The sequence below is a fragment of the Schistocerca gregaria genome, chromosome 10 (genome assembly GCF_023897955.1).
Source record: "Schistocerca gregaria isolate iqSchGreg1 chromosome 10, iqSchGreg1.2, whole genome shotgun sequence".
Taxonomy (NCBI): Eukaryota; Metazoa; Arthropoda; class Insecta; order Orthoptera; family Acrididae; genus Schistocerca; species Schistocerca gregaria.
The window spans coordinates 156728100-156748514 of record NC_064929.1 but is presented as its reverse complement, the minus strand read 5'-3'; the positions used below and the strand labels follow the sequence as shown (position 1 = coordinate 156748514).

Genomic DNA, 20415 nt, shown 5'->3' with positions numbered 1-20415 from the left:
CAACTTCCACCTGACACACCATACAGCAATCTTTTCTAAATCGCTTTGCAACTGATACTGGTCTTCGGATGACCTTACTAGACGGTAAATTACAGCATCATCTGCGAACAGTCTAAGAGAACTGCTCAGACTGTCACCCAGGTCATTTATGTAGATCAGGAACAGTAGAGGTCCCAGGACGCTTCCCTGGGGAACACCTGATATCACTTCAGTTTTACTCGATGATTTGCCGTCTATTACTACGAACTGCGACCTTCCTGACAGGAAATCACGAATCCAGTCGCACAACTGAGACGATACCCCATAGCTCCGCAGCTTGATTAGAAGTCGCTTATGAGGAACGGTGTCAAAAGCTTTCCGGAAATCTAGAAATACGGAATCAACTTGAGATCCCCTGTCGATAGCGGCCATTACACGCTTCGGATCTTATTAGAGATGATGCTATGCTATTGCTTTCGTCCGACCTTTGAGGAGCCTCGGTACACTTCGGCATATTACTCATTAAGAAACATGGTCAAAGGTGAAAAAGCCAATGGTAGCAGGTAAATATCCCAGAGCTGACCAAGAATGGACGCCAAGTCGTATCATTCTCAGTGTAGCGCTTAGACATTGAGCTACCGTGTAATACGAACATACATCGACGGGAAAATAAAATCACAAAACGAACAACGAGTTGTGTGAAATAAACGAAAGTTGGTAGGCTTGTTTCTCGGTCTGAAAGATGATGTCTATTCAAATTTTCCGCCAGTCCCTTAAGACGGCAGCTAACAACGCCACTATGACGATGCAAAACATGTTTGCTTTAAATTCACGCTGTATCAGTCGTGAGCGTTTAGTTATCTTCGAAACTGTAAATTCCAAGTTTCTCGATTTCTTTGATGACTTTTCCTCTAGACATCTTGTAGGTACTTCTCCATAGAGTTACTTTTAAACGCAAATCTATCACAATTTGAGCCGAATGTCCTTACCCACATTGTCAGAAGTAAACTGATCTTTAGTACTCATTCTAAAAACAATCAGTGGCTCAGAAGGTAATGCAACACGCATCATCAAAATTCCTCGATCATTTACCCAACAACAGCCGGCCGCTGTGACAGAACGGTTGTAGACGCTTCAGACCGGAACCACGCGGCTGCTACAGTCGCAGGTTCGAATCCTGCCTCGGGCATGTATGTGTGTGATGTCCGTAGGTTAGTTAGGTTTAATTAGTTCTAAGTCTAGGAGACTGATGACCTCAGATGTTAAATATTTCTAAGTCTAGGGGACTGATGACCTCAGCTGTTAAGTCCCATAGTGCTTAGAGCCATTTGAATCATTTTACACAACAACATAAAATGTCTGGCTGGTAGCAAAGCTAGCTCCAAATTTAGCCTAAAATCATTTCGTTTCCATTGATGTATTTTTCTTTACAAACTAGTAGCTTGTATCGTAACAAAACTTATTATAACTGTAGTTGCTTGAGTAGGATTGAAAAAGAATATATTAATTGATGTTGAAACTTATCATGTGTACATACTCTGCAACCTGTCCCGTTTCACATCATTCCTTTAAAAAAAATTCATGTAAGTTATAGTACATGTTATTAATATTGGTCGCCTTTCACGAAATTCTTTGCCGACGGAACACTTCCACGATTCAGCCATGTAAAGCAATCGTAAACAGTCCCTGCAGAGGAGGAAGGATTACAAAAGTTGAATAAAGCGACTTGAGGCATTGTTGTTCAGTTATATCTTAACGCAAGTCGTAAGAAATCTTGCGATGAAAGCCTTCTAAAGGAAATTTCCATTTTTTGGAACTTTGCCTCCTTAAAGGCTCATTGTAGACAAACTACGCGACCAGTTCCTGATTTGTCTTTGTTCTAACCATAACAAATGACAAATTTTAAAGCAGTTTTAACGACGCATGTCAGTAGCACAATGTTAATTTTTTTCGATGTTCTCCAGCAATCTAGTATGTTGAAAACAAATGAAAACAAATACCAGGCGAAACCATTTTCAGCCGGTGACTGAATAGATGGCTGCTACTTCGAAGTTGTTCTGAGGATGTACACGCAGTATGTCTGAAGTAATATTGTCCGCGTCGATCTGATAATAAATTAAACTCGTACGGGAGGCATTGTGAACTGTGCTGAATCAAAATAAACTCTAAGGCAAACAAATAGATAAATAAAAATAAAACGACGCACCACCATTTCCGTCCCATTCGGATAATTCCTTCGTGGAGCGTCGTGTTTTTGTCTTAGAGTGTCACTACTGCACGAGGAGCTACACTACAAATCCGAAATAGTCTATTCTGATACGCTAGGAGTTAGCACACATTTCCATTTTAAAAAATCGTAATTGATCCCGTACATGTGTCTTACGATGTACCGCCAAGAGGAAGTACATTTATCTTCTTTTTACATTATAGCGTCGTAGTCTGACGTGAGAATGACACTTTGCGGTTTTTACACTTCAGTAACCGATTCTGACAGCGTTGCCTTGCAATTTTACACCATTTTCAGACTGTTTTTTGGAAAACGTTCAAAGCTAACATCAACAAGCGTTACATTCTTCCACTTATCTATTGAAGGAAAGTTTTCGTGAGCAGTAAAAAAGATTACGGTCCTGTTAAAAATTACTTGCTTCAGTTCCTCGCGTGATACAAAAGTTAAGAGGGTTAATCGTGCCGTACCGCGTGTTCTCATTAGCCGAAAATCTCCCTTTCGATTTTGTGAACAGTTCATGAAACAAAAGGGGTCATACTCCAAATGTTAACAACAAAAACCCTATAATGTTCATTTTAAGAACTTTTGGTAAAACTCAAAATGCATCTGAACTGTATTTAAGGAAGTGGAATACAATTTCATTTTTGTATGCATGTCAGTGAAACTAATACTTCTCTTCTAAGATAGGTTAGAGTCTAACTAAGAATATAGTGTGGTCATTTACTTTTATACTTTTAACAGATCTGGAGATGAATGACAGTGCCCGAAATCGGTAATCTTGTGGTCATAAACTTCAACTCATTACCCCAGGGAATTTAGTATGCTCTGGCTACTGCTGTGAAGTAAATAATTATGCACCCATGTATTTAACTATTTTCTTTTTCATGTTAAGTGCTTTGACGCCGTGCGAAGTATATTTTCGCTATTACAATAATACTCATGCTTCGTACTATTTTTTGATGAAAGATAATTCATGATATCAAGCAGACAATAAAAAAATTAAAAGGACATAAAGAGCCTGTAATAACTGGCAACAGAGCCTAATAAAATATCACGGAAACAGGTAAAAAATTGAAATTCCTTCTTGTAGTTGAAAGAAGAAAGGTAAGAGCGGTACAAGTAAGCAGTTTTTTTCCAGGCTTAAACCGCTACAAAATCGTCTAATTATATGATGTCTTCCTTAGGTCAAAGATTGAGCAACATATGGTACTATCACCTGACATAGTCCATGATGTAGCACAGCATCTTTCCATAATAACACCATAAATTATAGCAAATATTTTAAGAGTACAGGCGTCAAATGGATATCTGAAAACTTTAAATTAGTTTCTACAGTATGAAATGGATCATTTCTACAATCTAATATCGTGTCTGTTCGTTTTATTATTGGTTTATGGCAGATAGCAATGCACTTACGTTAAACTTTTTTTTTTTAAATTAGCTTTCGGTTCTTGCCCATTCAGCCAGATCACTAATGGAAACTGCAGTGGAGCGATTTTCTTCCCAGTTGCGAGGATATGAAATGAAAGACAACAGGACACCCAGTCGCCGAGCGGAGAAAAATTCGAGCCGTTAGGAAATCGTACTTGGCCAGTTAAATTTTTCGTAACAAGTAAAGATTGTCTTCTGCAAAATTTTTCTAACTATCGTGGGGGAAACTCGAGCAGCCCATAGAATGAAAAGCTCTCTACGCCGTATTTTTCAAGCTTTCTCCGTAATTTACGAACTAACTCCAACCTTAATAAATTTATTTTAAAAATCCGTTTTACAAAACTATTTAGCAATATTAACTATGTAAAAAATTCTCTTCCTTTGAAAGTTTCTTCAAATGTTGTTTCTCATTGTCTACGACAGTGGACTTTTAATCGTTCAGTCACAAAACATTTACAAGTTTAGTAACGCATTAATAAAAATTAACTTAACAGTCGAATAATTTTCTCATAATCTAAATTGTACAATAACGTACTTAATCTCATATTAAACTGCACTACGTTAGCAAACATCGAATTACCATACATTCGTATCAGATCGTATTGGTTTGACTGCCGGTAACTGCCATCCTTGCGTCATCGAAAATTACCACTAGTAATTTTGCGAGCTTGGAAATTTCAAAATTTGTAGGCTCCTACTTTCAAAAATTGATGAGGGCAAATATGGTCGCATGTTTCAAATGTTAAATAATGCGACAGCATTATCAATTTTGAAACATTTCATAACAGCAGATTTCTGTGAGTCGCTGTCCTAAATAAGTGATGAAACAGATGAAACTGTTTCTTTCGTAACTGCCTGTTTCTCGTAATTGCCTGTTGCTTCGAGAAATTGATTCAGTTTTAAATAACCAAGATTTTCAACTGTCTTCAAATTAGGTATTAACAGATACGTGTTTACGGTCAATACCTATTATTTTACATCTAAACGTAGAAAAATAGAGTTAACAAATGACATTGTATGCAAAATTAACGCATCTGTTGATAACAAAATGTGTCAATTGTTTTCAAAATCAGCATTCGCAAATGTGAGTTTATGGGTGGGTATTTAATCTCAGAAACAGCAAAAAACTATTTTACCTGTGGATGTCGCGATGATTTGCAGCATACCGTGTCGTCATCAAGTAATTTTTCTCTCGTTATGCTTGAACATAATATACCGCTTCACCACATTAAGCCAAAGATTGTTCTTCTACAGCAAACAACGTCGCCTACACAAGCACTTTTGTGCTGTTTCAGAGATATTATCACAACTCCGTTTACTAAATATTACACGACAAAGATATGTAACGACGTTTGCTTGTAGCTTCGGGTTTCCGTAAACTGATTTCTCAATACCGCTTCATGCCGGTCATGTAACCACTCCAATACCGAACCGATTCTGGAATTGTGGTTCCAGTTGCTAGATTCATTGTCCACACAATCGAAATTCATGTCCACCCGAATTCTCAACCGTTTTTTGAAGTATGTTTGGGTTCACTGGTTTTTATTTGCTTTTATAAATGTTGGTTAATGTTAATATTGGCAAAGAGAATTAATTTGTGTGTTGAATTATTTATTCGTCCATCTAAGAATTCGCATATTGTCTGTCGTCATAAATGATTTAAAAAACGCTTTACAGTGAGGACATTTTAGAATAACGTGTTACACAATGTATAGTGCAACGTACGTACAATTTATTATAACACTATATCCCAAAATAGTATCATAACTGTAAACAGTCTGGTAAATCCGGAAAAGAAATCGAATTTCACTGATCGTGGAGTTATTCATTTCCAGTAGTTAACTGAAGGAAAAAACAATGTATGTTTACTAGATGGGAAAATACATGCAAGTGACGATATATCTCTGCAGCATTACTGATTAGCAACAGTCCGATATTCTGAGCAGCTGTCTAATTCGTAAATTGTGGCATGCACATTCTCTTTTAGTGGCAAAAACTGTTGTACACAATCAAAACATAGGCTAATTCCGTAAGCAGGAATAAGCTTTCTATTCGTTCAAAATCTCCAACACTTTGGAAGAGACTACAACAATTTCGGTTACGTTGATTGGCGTAGGTAAGATTTTTAAACGAGTTGTCTTGAACATTATCCTCCTCCTCTTCCTCCTGGATCCGAGTTCACTGACATTTCTTCAGTTCAGAAATCGAGTTGAACTTACTTACTGTACGTGCTTGAGCATTGTCAAAAATGATGGTCAGGTCCTGCAGAAAGTGTCATCACTTCTCTCTCTATGCTGTTCATTTTTGGAACTCAACCTACGATCAGCTTAGAGACAGAAGTGATGACACTTTCGGCAGGACCTGACCATCAATTTGCAGGACAATGCTCAAGCACGCACAGTGCAAGCTGATACTGATTTGTTTGACTGATGGGGCTGCTAAGTGCTAGCTCGCATCTCGTGCTCGTGCGGTAGCGTTCTCGCTTCCCGCGCCCGGGTTCCCGGGTTCGATTCCCGGCGGGGTCAGGGATATTCTCTGCCTCGTGATGGCTGGGTGTTGTGTGTTGTCCTTAGGTTAGTTAGGTATAAGTAGTTCTAAGTTCTAGGGGACTGATGACCATAGATGTTAAGTCCCATAGTGCTCAGAGCCATTTGAACCATTTTGTTTTTGCTAAGTGCTATACCACCTACTGCACTCCCCTGACTTACGCCCTCGTGGGTTCAACTCGATTTCTAAACTGAAGGAAACACTTCACGGCATTCGCTTCAGAACTGCTACGAATTCGTCGGGCAATAGACCGCGCCGCTCGAACTGTCAACACAACTGGCACTGCTAAGAGTATCCTACGACTTTCGCATCGCTGGCAACGGGTTATACACAATGCTGGTGACTACTTTGAAGGTCAGTAAAACTTTAAAACACTTTTCTATTTTGTACGAGCTGTAAATAAATAGTTGCCACTATTAAAGTTCCAAGCCTCGTACATTAATGTGTGTGGGCAGTGTCCTCATAACGCAAAAGAAGAAGGATCAATCACAACAAAACATAAGCTATCGGTGCAGGACACCATACAGATGGTCCAACAAAACCATACAATATAAAATCAAGATTTTTCAGTAAAAAAAAAAAAAAAAAATCACTGACGATGGTACAGAGATGCCGAAACATGTCCGGGTGACAATAAAAATCATTGTTTTGTAAAAAAGGCGAAACCTATATCTAATAATAAGTTTAGCAGTTCTGATAACCAAATCATTCGGCAACTCGTGAGAGGACACTACAACCGAGACCACAGTGGCCTTGCGTGAAAGATACAAGCAATTCTATTCGAAGATGACGAACAAGTCACTCGATCAACGCGCCCGCGCAGGCACCACTGAATCCCGAAGTAGCAAAATGTCTACCAAGTAAAATTAGAAGTCAATGCAGCTCGTGGTCTTGCGGTAGCGTTCTCGCTTCCACGCGCACTGGGTCCCGGGTTAAAAAAATGGTTCAAATGGATCTGAGCACTATGGGACTTAACATCGCAGGTCATCTGTCCCCTAGACCTTACAACTACTTAAACCTGACTAAAGTAAGGACATCACACACATCCATGCCCGAGGCAGGATTCGATCCAGCGACCGTAGCCGTCGCGCGGTTCCAGACTGAAGAACCACTCGGCCACCAAGGCAGGCGGTCCCGGGTTAGATTCCCGGCGGGGTTACGGATTTTCCGTGCCTCGAGGTGACTGGGTGTTGTGCCGTCTTCATCATCGTTCATCCCCATTACGGTCGGAGGAAGGCAATGGCAAACCACCTCGGCTAGGACCTTGCCTAATTGGCGGTGCGGGTCTCCCGCAACGTCCCCTACGCTCCTCACAGTATGGGACATCATCATCATCATCATCATCATCATCCTCATCACAAGATAGACACTGCACACAAATCTAATAAAGAAGACTGCGGTGGTCATGCGAGCACGGGCGATTTTCCCTCTACTCGGCTGTCACCTGGTAGCTGAGTGGTCAGCGCGGCGGAATGTCATACCTAACGGCCCAGGTTCGATTCCCGACTGGGTCAAAGATTTTCTCCGCTCGGGGACTGAGTGTTGGGGTGTCCTTATCATCATCATTTCATTCCCATCCCCACGCAAGTCGACGAAGTGGCGTCGACTCGAAAGGCTTGCACCTGGCGAACGGTCTACCAGACGAGAGGCCCTAGCCACACGGTATTTCCATTGTTACCAGACCATGGAATCCGGTGGCATAGCGAAACTCTAGAAGGCGTGGCGCCTCGTTCTTCAGAAGACTCCACAGATACGATATGTTATGACATGTGATTAATATTTGATCGTTTGTATGTATTAATTTATACCACCTATGAATTAGATTGGAACATAAGTTCGTAGCGTTTTCTGATAACAAACACAACAAATGCACATAACGGGGTTTTTAGTCAACAATAATATATTCCCCTGCACTATTTGCAACAGTCTACCAACGCTGGGGTAACTTCTCGAGTCTGTTATTGTTGAAATCTCGCGGTTTTGAGGCGAAGAAGAATACGTCGAGCCATGTTCAGAGTGCATTTTTACACGGAAGGGATAAAGGTTGAAGGTTGTTCGATTGACAGTGGAAAGATCTCAGAGCGCAAGATGAGGTGGAAATTGTGGGTGCGGAGTGACTTCCTCACGCAACTCGTGCAAAGCGTTTTTTGTCAGTCTAGCACAGTGTGGGCGAGCGTTTTATGAAGTAGCAGCCTTTCTGGTCGTTATTCTTGTATTGCGTCTGAACGACGTCTAAGTAAATGTCAGCAGTGGTGGTTAGGCATCGGTGAAACAAACCTTAATACACTTCGCCGTCGCTGTTATATCAGAGGATTACCATTTTATTTTGCGGATGCACTCAAGTCTGTGTACGGGTAGTTACTGCTTTGTTTGGGCTCAACTATTTCTTTTCCTTTTGTTAGCATAAAGACACCATTTCTCGTTATCAGTGACGGTTCAGGATAAGAATGGTCGGTGTTATTCACGAGCCAATTGATGACGAGTAAGCAGAGATACACGCATTGCAGATTTTTGTGATTTTGGCTTAGAGCTTGTACACCCGATTTTTTAACCAATCCTGTTGCATGCAAAATTCTCACGATGGTGGAGTTATCACAGTTCATCACATTTGCCAGTTCTCGAATGCACTGACGTGGATCAATGTGCAGTAACGCGCCTAAACGATTTACAAAAAGCCCCGAAGATTTCCCTGATCGTGCGGAGTCACGAATGTCAAAAATATCCATCTTAAAACGAGAAAAGCATTTTCTTGCCGTGCTTTGCCAAATCGTGTTACTCCGTTACACGGCTGTTGTGATCCCTCTACTGAACTCAAACAGAAGAATAAGAAGGAAATGTCCCGATTTCTCCATGTGAAATTTCATTTCATAGCTCCACAACTGCACATTGTCTCTAAATGACAAGGTGACTATATGCGAACACAAATACCAACAGTGAACCGCAAATAAAAAACCACAGTGAATAAATACGAGGGTGAGTCAAATGAAAACCTTAAATATTTTTTAAAAATATTACTTATTGTGCAGAACTGGTACAAAGTTGTATCACTTTCCAACAGAATCTCCACCACGCTCATTTCAAGTCCTCCATCCCTTACAAAGTGCATAAATTCCTTTAGAAAAAAATTCTTTTGGTAGTCCGCGCAACCACTCGTGCACCGCGTGGCGTACCTCTTCATCAGAACGAAACTCCTTTCCTCCCATTGCGTCTTTCAGTGGTCCAAACACATGGAAATCACTTGGGGCATGGTCTGGTGAGTATGGTGGATGAGGAAGACACTCAAAATGCAGGACTGTGATCGTAGCAGCTGTTGTACGGCCAGTGGGGATCCTTGCATTGTCATGTTGCAAAAGGACACCTGCTGACAGCAATCCACGTCGCTTTGAGTTGTTTGCAGACCGCAGATGATTTTTTAGGAGATCTGTTTATGATGCACTGGTGACAGTGGTCCCTCTAGGCATGTAATGCTCCAAAATGACGCCTTTTTCGTTCCAGAAGAGAGTCAGCATAACATTCCCTGCTGATGGTTCTGTTCGAAACTTCTTTGGTTTTGGTGATAAGGGATGGCGCCATTCCTTGCTCGCTCTCTTCGTTTCCGGTTGGTGGAAGTGAACCCAGGTTTCGTCCCAAGTAACAATTTTTGGTAGGAAGCCATCACCTTCTCGTTCAAAGCGCCGAAGAAGTTCTTCACAAGCATCAATACGTCGTTCTCTCATTTCAGGAGTCAGCTGCCGTGGCACCTATCTTGCAGACACTTTGTGAAACTGGAGCTCATCATGCACCATGTGGTGTGCTGACCCATGACTAACCTTTAAACATGCTGCAGTGTCATTCAGTATCACTCGGTAGTTTTCCTTCACTATGGCTTCAGCTGCTGCAATGTTCTGTGGAGTCACAACTCGTTGTGCCTGACTTGGACGAGGAGCATCTTCCACTGAAGTCACACTATTTGCGAAGTGCCTACTCCATTCGTAGACTTGCTTCTGGGACAAACATGCATCACCGAACTGAACCTTCATTCGTCGATGAATTTCAGTAGTTTTCACACCTTCACTACGCAAAAACCGAATAACAGAACGCTGTTCTTCCCCGGTACATGTCGCAAGTGGGGCGACCATCTTTATACTGATTCTGAGACGGCCTGTGTGCATCTGCACTATGCTGCCACCTACAGGCCATTCTGCACGCGGTTTGTAGCAAGCTTACCAACTTACAGGATAACGGCGAGATATTTCGATTTGTTATTACAAATTTAATGGCAACGGCCTTGCCGCAGTGGATACACCGGTTCCTCTCAGATCACCGAAGTTAAGCGCTGTCGGGCGTGGTCGGCACTTGGATGGGTGACCATCCAGGCCGCCATGCGCTGTTGCCATTTTTCGGGGTGCACTCAGCCTCGGGATGCCAATTGAGGAGCTACTCGACCGAATAGTAGCGGCTTCGGTCAAGAATACCATCGTAACGACCAGGAGAACGGTGTGCTGACGCTACGCCCCTCCTATCCGCATCTTCCACCGAGGATGACACGGCGGTCGGATGGTCCCGGTAGGCCACTCGTGGCCTGAAGACGCAGTGCTTTCTTTTATTACAAGTTTAAGATTTTCATTTGACTCACCCTAGTAAATCTATCTCTACCTGAATACCAACATGCAAAACTGAAACGCTACGAACTGCTGCGTCTCATACAATTTAAAGAAAATGGGTGAGGGGAGGGAATTGCATCGAAGTACCTCAGTAGACTCCTCCCCCCCCCCCCCCCCCCAAACATCGTAAGCCAGCATGCGGCCTTTAGATGTGATTTGACCGTGTTTTTTTTATGTCCCCAGTTTACTGGTATAGGCACTGGCTAGTTCTTGTCGAGTCTATAAGAAGAGCCCTGATGTATTCTCGTTGTCGGGGGAAGTTGCAGCTAGCCTAGTGGTGCGGCATCGCACTCAGCGGGCATAGCCCAGACGTGGCGTCAGCTCGGCGCTAACTAAAGGCCTAATTGGCCCGCTCTTCGTTGCACCTGGCTGAGTGACGTTTCCGCCGAGGGCAGCTGCAGCTGTCTGGACGTCTGCCCAAGTTGGCTCCAGCATTACAGTCGTCCACTTCAGTGGCCGGCTCAGTGTATCAAACTAACAGGAACGATCGAAAGAGCGTTAACACTGGGTGGTGGATTCGCCCTCCTTCCTCTTCTATTCAGGACTGGCAATACTGACGATACCTCTCCGTAGGTACCAGGAAGGAACAATCCGAATGCGACAGAAATAGGTAGATGTTATGTTCCGGGTGATCAAAAAGTCAGTATTAATTTGAAAACTGAATAAATCACTGAATAACGTGGGTAAAGAGGTACAAATTGACACACATGCTTGGAATGACGTGGGGTTTTATTACAATCAAAAAAATACAAAAGTTCACAAAATGTCCGACAGATGGCGCTTCATCTGATCAGAATAGCAATAATTAGCATAACAAAGTAAGACAAACCAAAGATGATGTTCTTCACAGGAAGTGCTCAAATATGTCCACCATCATTCCTCAACAATAGCTGTAGTCGAGGAATAATGGTGTGAACAGCACTGTAAAGCATGTACGGAGTTATGGTGAGGCATTGGCGTCGGATGTTGTCTTTCAGCATCCATAGAGATGCCGGTCGATCAAAGCCAATAATCGCACGGACTGAGGTCTGGGGACCTGGGAGGCCAAGCATGACGAAAGTGGCGGCTGAGCACACGATCATCACCAAACGACGCGCGCAAGAGATCTTTCACGCGTCGAGCAATACTGTTTTTTTTTTTTTTTGTTCCAATAAAACCCCATGTCACTCCAAGCATGTGTGTCAATTTGTACCTCTCTATCTACATTATTCCTTGGTTTATTAAGTTTTCAAATTTATACTGACTCTTTGATCACTTGGTACATGAGGAGACAAACAGACTACCATGATTTCATAGAAAAAATTGGTTGCTGTATTCAAGAAAAAGAGCTTCACAATGATCAACTTGGGATTGAATCTCTTTTTTCCGTGTTTGCTTTAACAATACATATGTTTTTGGATAGGGTCCACCTTTAGCAAAACATAATTTTGTTTTTTAACCCAAACATGTTTCACTGCAGTTGCAGCATTTTCAGTGGGTTTTTATTTTATGGCTGTTAAAGATAAAGATTATTCTTTACTGTTTGTATACATGTTACTATTAATTTTTAAATCGTAATTGGTTCAAATGGCTCTGAGCACTAACCTAACTAACCTAACGACATCACACACATCCATGCCCGAGGCAGGATTCGAAGCTGCGACCGTAGCCGTCGCGCGGTTCCAGACTGTAGCGCCTATAACCGCTCGTCCACACGGGCCGGCTAAATCGTAATTAGAGATATTTAAAAAAAACACATAAAATTATGAATTCATACCTTTTTTCCACATGGTGTGGTTTTTCTGATGCACTGTGTTTCTATAGCTTCTGTAAAAGATAGCCAATCATGAGGATTTTGCGTCTGTTTAAATTTGGCATGTTTGTTTCGTTGTTTCTGCAACAGTGTTGTAACCCGTTTTGTGTACCAAGGAGAATCAGCTGCGTCGTTTGTTAGTTTGTTTGGTAGAAGTCTCTCCATTGCTGCCGATACTATTTCTTTGATTTTAAGCCTATATGGTCTACACTGGTTTCGAATGCGTGGAGATTGTCTTTCAGGAAGGCGACAACTGAATTTTTACAGGTATATTTTTCGCTGTCTCTGACAGAATTACGTCGTCCGCAAACCTCAAAGCTTTTTTTACTAATCCTTGACTTTAATTCCTTCACCAAATTTTTCTTTGGTGTCCTTCACTGTTTGCTTCACTGCCTTCCTTTCATCCTCGTCGACTCTTATAACTGACGTCTGGTTTCCGTATAAGTTTTAAATAACCTTTCTCTCCACGAATTTTATCACTGCTACATTCAGAATTTCAAACAGCTTATTACTGACTCCTTTATTTGTTGTCCGCAGCACTTTTGCAGCAGAGGGGCGTCGACGATATTATATACTCCGTTTTGGAGCCCTTCATGCCAAGCCATCCTGCGCTTACATTTCACCAAGGTGATGTTGAACCACACACAGAGAGAGTTTCTACCACTTGTCTTCGCGCGTCCCAAACCCTACCTTGGCCAGCAAAGTCACTGGATTGCTTCCCAAATGAGAATGTATGGAACATTATGAGCAGGGTCCTCCGACCAGCTGCTTGCATCAGGACCAGAGAGGTGGACCAACGCGTTATTGACTTGCTAAATTTGTAAAGCTCTTTCTCTTAAATAAATCATCCAATTCTTCTGAAATTGCAAGCATTTGTTTGTCTGTACATGTACATCACATCTACCGATTTTCCTCCCATTCGGATAACATCTTCGTGGTGAGTCAGTTTTTTTTACTTAAGTATTTTATGACTTTTAGAGTGTGTTTTTCATCCCTGTCTAATTTTGCCCACACTATACCTGAACAACCTACATTTTTATCGGTAAAGTTTGCGTGCAACCTGAGTTTGGTAGCTGTTTTCGAAGGGTACGTACCCCACAACGGGGCAGTTTTTCCACTGGGTCAGTCTGCTCTGTTACTCACTACGCAGTGCTCTGGACGGGAAGTGGCTTGCAACACCAGCTAACACGTGGACTCGACTAGCGGTTTCCGCGCTCAGCACGACCAGTGCGTTGCGAAACGCTGCGCATCTGTGCTGAGCAGTCGTCGTCCTTGAAGAAAGCCGCCTCCACGAGCCCGTTCGCGAGCAGTCTCGGTAACCTTTGCGTCCACTTAAAGAATTGCATTCTGCCGACAGGAAAATTGCTCGAAGCGACCTTTACGTCAGCGCCGAGGAATAAGTGGCCAGCTCACAGATTTCGTGCCCTTTGTGTTTTCAGTTAGTCGCTGTCAGGCCGCGACAAGCAACAGCGAAGCAATACCCAATTTAATATGGCCTCAAAATCGTGAAGTCCAGCTGTGCTACAAATATTTCGCTGAAGCAACACGCTCTCTCTGAAATGATTGCTGTTCAGCTGCGTAACGAGCACTTCTTGCTGCAAACTCCATAGATTTGAAAGTAATACGCTTTTCGAATACTGTTCTCGCGTAACTACTTGGTTATGAAATGTAAGGATACTGTACCAATAGCCGTTATTTTGATCTTTTATGAGGCAACCAGTTTCAACATTCCTATCACCTCATCTTCAGTCCTACACAAAATAGTTACAAGATAAGCACATGATAGGATGTCACACATAGTCTTACATAAATGAAACAAATTATACATTTTAATGTGTATAAGTTGAAGAAGCCGCCAGGTTAGCCGAGGGCGCTAATGCGCTGCTTCCTGAACGCGGTTAGGCGCGCCGGCACGAATCGAATCCGCCCGGCGGATTAACGACGAGGGCTGGTGCGCTCGCCAGCCTGGATGTGGTTTTTAGGCGGTTTTCTACATACCGCTAGGTGAATACCGGACTGGTCCCCATGCCTCAGTTACGCGACTCGCAGACATTAAAAAACGTTCGCACTGTTTCATGGCTTACACTAGATGCAGACAGCTGGGTTGCACTAATTCCGTTCTGGGGGGTAATTCCGTTCTGGGGGGTATGGGGTGGTTACAGGAAGGGCATCTGACACTAACATTGTAACACTGCCAAATCCATAGCAACGGGGTCGATCCCGTGTTGAAGTGAGACAAAGGTCCAAGAAAAAAATATATATATAATTAAAAGAAACCAGTCATGAAGTACGACATTCATGTTATAATGAAAGTTATGAAATGACTGTACAGCATGACAATTATACAAAAGGAAGAACATCAGTCACTTAACAGGAATAACTTTAAAACAGTTGACTCAGTCATGCACACGTTACCCCTATATGTCTATTGTCTACACATATGTGACATACAACTGAACAAGCGTATTATCATAGATAATTAAGTAGTGAATTGTACACAGTGCTGTCAGGCACGTTGCTACATTTGCGAGAATACTACAGCGCCATTCGTCACAAAGGGAAACATATGTTCCAAATCAAACATTATTATTTACGTGCTGTGCGAATATGTAATAAAAATGGGGTACCTATTTTTAAAATTTCCAGTTTCTATCAATCTGACCTGTGGCAGCGCCATCTAGTGGGACATCCATAGCCCCATCTGTTTACCCTCGTCACGCTCGAATAGATTTGTCCTTCTCATTTTTTCATTTTTTCGTTTGATGTTAATTTTGTGCGACATTTGGCCAAGTCACTATCAATGGACCACCCTGTCTCTCTCTCTCTCTCTCTCTAGTACACCATATATCAAACGCAAAATTGTAATAAACAATGTACATGTTAGACATACAGGAACAAACTAATAGCCGGTCAGGGTGGCCGAGCGGTTCTAGGCGCTACAGTCTGGAACCGCGCGACCGCTACGGTAGCAGGTTCGAATCATGCCTCGGGCATGGATGTATGTGATGTTCTTAGGTTAATTAGGTTTAAGTAGTTCTAAGTTCTAGGGGACTGATGACCTCAGACGTTAAGTCCCATAGTGCTCAGAGCCATTTGAAGCATTTATAAACAGCTAACATCATCATGCATCTTTTGGAAGATATTTTTTTGGAGAACGTGCTATCTCAAAAAATCTATCCGCTCTCGTTCGCCGAATCATAGGATTGTTAGCTGGACCAAGTTTACATACTAGACTAAAAAAAAAGGAAAAAGAAGACGACGCATCACAATGAATTATCTGAATGGGATGGAAATTTATGATGTACATGTACAGACAAACAAATGATTACAATTGTAGAACAGTTGGGTAATTTATTCAAGAGAGAGAGAGAGCTTCACAAACTGAGCAAGTCAATAACGCTTTGGTCCACCGCTGGAGCTTATGTAAGAAGTTATTCGATTTGGCATTGATTGATAGAGTTGTTTGTTCTCCTGAGGGACAGCGTGTCATATTCTGTCCAATTGGTGCGTAAGATCGTCAAGATCCGAAGCTGTCTGGAGGGCCCTCCTCACAATGCTCCAAACTCTAAATTGGGGAGAGATCCGGAGAGGTTGCTAACCAAGTTAAGTTTGACAAGCACGAAGGGAAACAGAAGAAAGTCTTGCCGTGTGCGAGCTGGCATAAAGTTACTGAAATGTAAGCCGAGGATGGCTTCCCATGAATGCAACAGAACGGGGAGTAGAACGTCGATGTATCGCTGTATTCTTAGGGTGCTGCGAATACACTACTTGCCATTAAAATTGCTACACTAAGAAGAAATGTAGATGATAAACGGGTATGCATTGGGCAAATATATTATACTAGAACTGTCATGTGATTACATTTTCACGCAATTTGGGTGCACAGATCGTGAGAAATCAGTACCCAGAACAACTACCTCTGGCCGTAATAACGGCCTTGATACGCCTGGACATTGAGTCAAGCAGAGCTTGGATGGCGCGTACAGGTACAGCTGCCCATACAGCTTCAACACGATACCACAGTTCATCAAGAGTAATGACTGCATATTGTGACGAGCCAGTTGCTCGGTCACTATTGGCCAGACGTTTTCAATTGGTGAGAGATCTGGAGAATGTGCTGGCCAGCACAGCAGTCGAACATTTTCTGTATCCAGAAAGGCCAGTGCAGGACCTGCAACATGCGGTCGTGCATTATCCTGCTGAAATGTAGGGTTTCGTAGGGATCGAATGAAGGGTAGAGCCACAGGTCGTAACACATCTGAAATGTAACGTCCAAGTGGCGTCAATGCGAACAAGAGGGGACGGAGACGTGTAACCAATGGCACCCCATACCATCACGCCGGATGATACGCCAGTATGGCGAGGACGAATACACGCTTCCAATGTGCATTCACCGCGATGTCGCCAAAGACGGATGCGACCATCATAATGCTGTAAACAGAACCTGGATTCATCCGAAAACATGACATTTCGCCATTCGTGCACGTAGGTTCGTTGTTGAGTACACCATCGCAGGCGCTCCTGTCTGTGACGTAGCGTCAAGGGTAGCTGCAGCCATGGACTCCGAGCTGATAGTCCATGCTGCTGCAAACGTCGTCCTACTGTTCGTGGAGATGGTTGTTGTCTTGCAAACGTCCCCAACTGTTGACTCAGGGATCGAGACGTGGCCGCACGATCCGTTACAGCCATGCGGATAAGATGCCTGTCATCTCGAATGCCAATGATACTAGGCCGTTGGGATCCAGGGGTAGGAGTAAAGCACCTCTCGTGTTGTGTCCGGCGTTGCTCCACAGTGTGTACTGTTTGGCCGACGTAGTAACAGCCACACTGACATGGTATCTTGTACACTCCAGGCGTTCTAAGTCCTAGATCGTCCTTCACTGGCCTCATGAGCTGTCGACCACCCATGAAACGTTATATCTCTTCAGGAGCCGGCTGATCTTTCCCGACACTGCATCACAGAAAAGCAAAAACACAAGTTTCTTGCATTCTTCTTCGGTGGTGTTCTCCTATCTGTTGGTGTGTTTCTTGCGTGTAACACCAGATATAGCCTGTGGCACCTGTCTGTACCCGTTTTGCCGGAAGACTTTTCGGAGGTGGCTCAGTTCTAGTGGAAGACTTTCTGCGTCTGAGGCGACTTTAGCACGATGGACGAGGGTATTTCTTGACGTCCTCGTTCGACGGAAAAGCAATGGGCACCTCAGTCACAGTGTCTACAGGAAACCGACACACACAGATCGGTTTCTGCACAGTCTCAGCCACCGCCATCCGGCACAAAAACGTGGCGTTCTGAATACCCTCGTCCATCGTGCTAAAGTCGTCTCAGACGCAGAAAGCCTGCCACTAGAACTTAGCCACCTCCGAACAGTCTTCCGGGTAAACTGGTACAGCCACGGACAGGTGTCACAGGCTATATCTGGTGTGACACGCAGGAGACACATCAACAGAGGAGAGAACACCACCGAAGAAGAAAGTAAGAAACTTGTATTTCTGCCTTTCTGTAGTAGAGCGTCGGGAAAGATTAGCCGGCTCCTGAAGAGATATAACATTTCATCGGTGTTCAGGCCCCCAGCAAAAATTCGACACCTTGTGAGGCCTGTGAAGGACGATCTAGGGTATCAACAAGATAACATGTCAGTGTGGCCGTTACTACATCGGCCAAACAGTACACACGGTGGAGCAACGCCGGACACAGCACGAGAGGCGCTTTACGCCTACGCTATCCAGAAAAATCAGCCGTGGCAGAACACGCCTTAGAAAATGGACACCGAATTCTATTCGACGAAACATCTGTCGTTAAGAGGACGAAGGGATTTTAGGATAGCGTGATAAAAGACGCTATTGACACAAAAATCTCTGAAAACACCATCAACAAGGACGGCGGTTTGCAGCTCAGCACAGCCTGTTAAAAAGGGCGCGACGGACGCGGGATGAAAACATTACCATATATGGGGAGAAAGGGAGCACCAGTGACGTCACAGCCAGCAGAGCGGCTATATTACGACACGGCCACGGCGACACAGTAGTCTTAACACCTGACAGTGACTGAGGAGAGCTCGGTCGAAAGCTCGTGGGATTTCAACCAACCGACGCGGCTGGAAGTCAGAGAAAATTTTATTAGTTCAAATGGTTCAAATGGCTGTGAACATTACGCGACTTAAAATCTGTGGTCATCAGTCCCCTAGAACTTAGAACTACTTAAACCTAACTAACCTAAGGACATCACACACATCCATGCCCGAGGCAGGATTCGAACCTGCGACCGTAACGGTCACGTTGTTCCAGACTGAAGCGCCTAGAACCGCACGGCCACACCGGCCGGCTTTTATTAGTTCACCCTGATCTTGTATTTCACCAAGGTAAAGCCCGCCCGCACACGGCGAGAATTACTGATCATGGCTTTCTGCTTGCCAAATCCTACCATAGCCAGCAAGGCCGCCGGAACTCTTGCGTGTTGAGAATGTCTGGAGTATTATTGGAAGGGTCCTTTGAACCAGCTCGGGAATTAGACGATCTAACGCTAAATTTGGTCACAGTATGGCAGAATACCCCTCAGGAGAAAATCGAACAACTCCATGAATCAATGTCATGTCAAAAAAAAAAAAAAAAAAAAAAAAAAAAAAAAAAAAAAAAAAAAAAAAAAAAAAAACTTGCTTAAATGCCAGAGGCGGACCACCGCTTTATTTCGCTCAATTTGTGAAGATCTTTCTCTTGTGCGAGGGTGAGTCAAATGAAACCCTTAAATTTGTAGTAACAAATCGACACTTCCCGCCGTTATCCTGTAAGTTGGTAAGCGTGCTACAAACAGCTTGCAGAATGGCCTGTAGGTGGCAGCATAGTGCAGATGCACACATACCGTCGCAGTATCAGTATAAAGATGGCCGCCCCATTTGCGACTTGCACCAGGGAGGAACAGAGTTCTGTTATTCTGTATTTGCGTACTGAAGGTGTGAAACCTATTGAAATACATCGACGAATGAAGGTTCTGTACGGTGATGCATGTTTGTCACAGCAGCAAGTCTACGAATGGAGTAGGAAGTTCGGAAATGGTGTGACTTCAGTGGAAAATGCTCCTCGTCCAGGTCAGGCACGAGTTGTGACTCCACAGAACATTGCAGCAGTTGAAGCCATAGTGAAGGAAAACCGCCGAGTGACACTGAATGACACTGCAGCATGTTAACAGATTAGTCATGGGTCAGCACACCACATTGTGCATGATGTGTTCCAGTTTCACAAATTATCTGCAAGATAGGTGCCATGGCAGCTGATTCCTGAAATGAGGGAACGACGTGTTGATGCTTGTGAAGAACTTCTTCGGCGCTTTCAGCGAGAAGGTGTTGGCTTCCTTGCAAGAATCGTTACTGTGTAGTAAACCTTGGTTCACTTCCGCCAACTGGAAACGAAGGGAGCGCCATTCCTCATCACCAAGTGATCTCTATTTGTTTGGACTACTCAAAGACGCATTGGGAGGAAAGGAGTTCCATTTGATGAAGAGGTACGCCACGCGGTGCGTGAGTGGTTTCGCGGACTACCAAAAGAATTTTTTTCGAAAGGAATTTATACACTTTGTAAGCGCCGCAGGACTTGCATTGAGCGTGGGGGAGATTAAGTTGAAAAGCGATATAACTTTGTACCACTTATGCACAATAAATAATATTTAAAAAATATTTAAGGTTTTCATTTGACTCACTCTCGTATAAATCATAATTTTTTTGAAGTTGTAACCATTGGTTTGTGGCTACATGTACCAGGTGATCTAAAAGTCAGTATAAATTTGAAAGCTGAACAAATCACGG

At 43.2% G+C, this 20415-nt stretch overlaps 1 protein-coding gene and 1 pseudogene across 1 annotated transcript in view; both read left to right on the top strand.

The window, feature by feature from the left end:
* The window catches only part of LOC126293222 (homeobox protein Hox-A4-like), a 222141-nt gene that overhangs the window by 58330 nt on the left and 143396 nt on the right, over positions 1 to 20415 (top strand). The window lies entirely within an intron of this gene.
* Positions 10442 to 10559, top strand: LOC126293876 (5S ribosomal RNA; annotated as a pseudogene).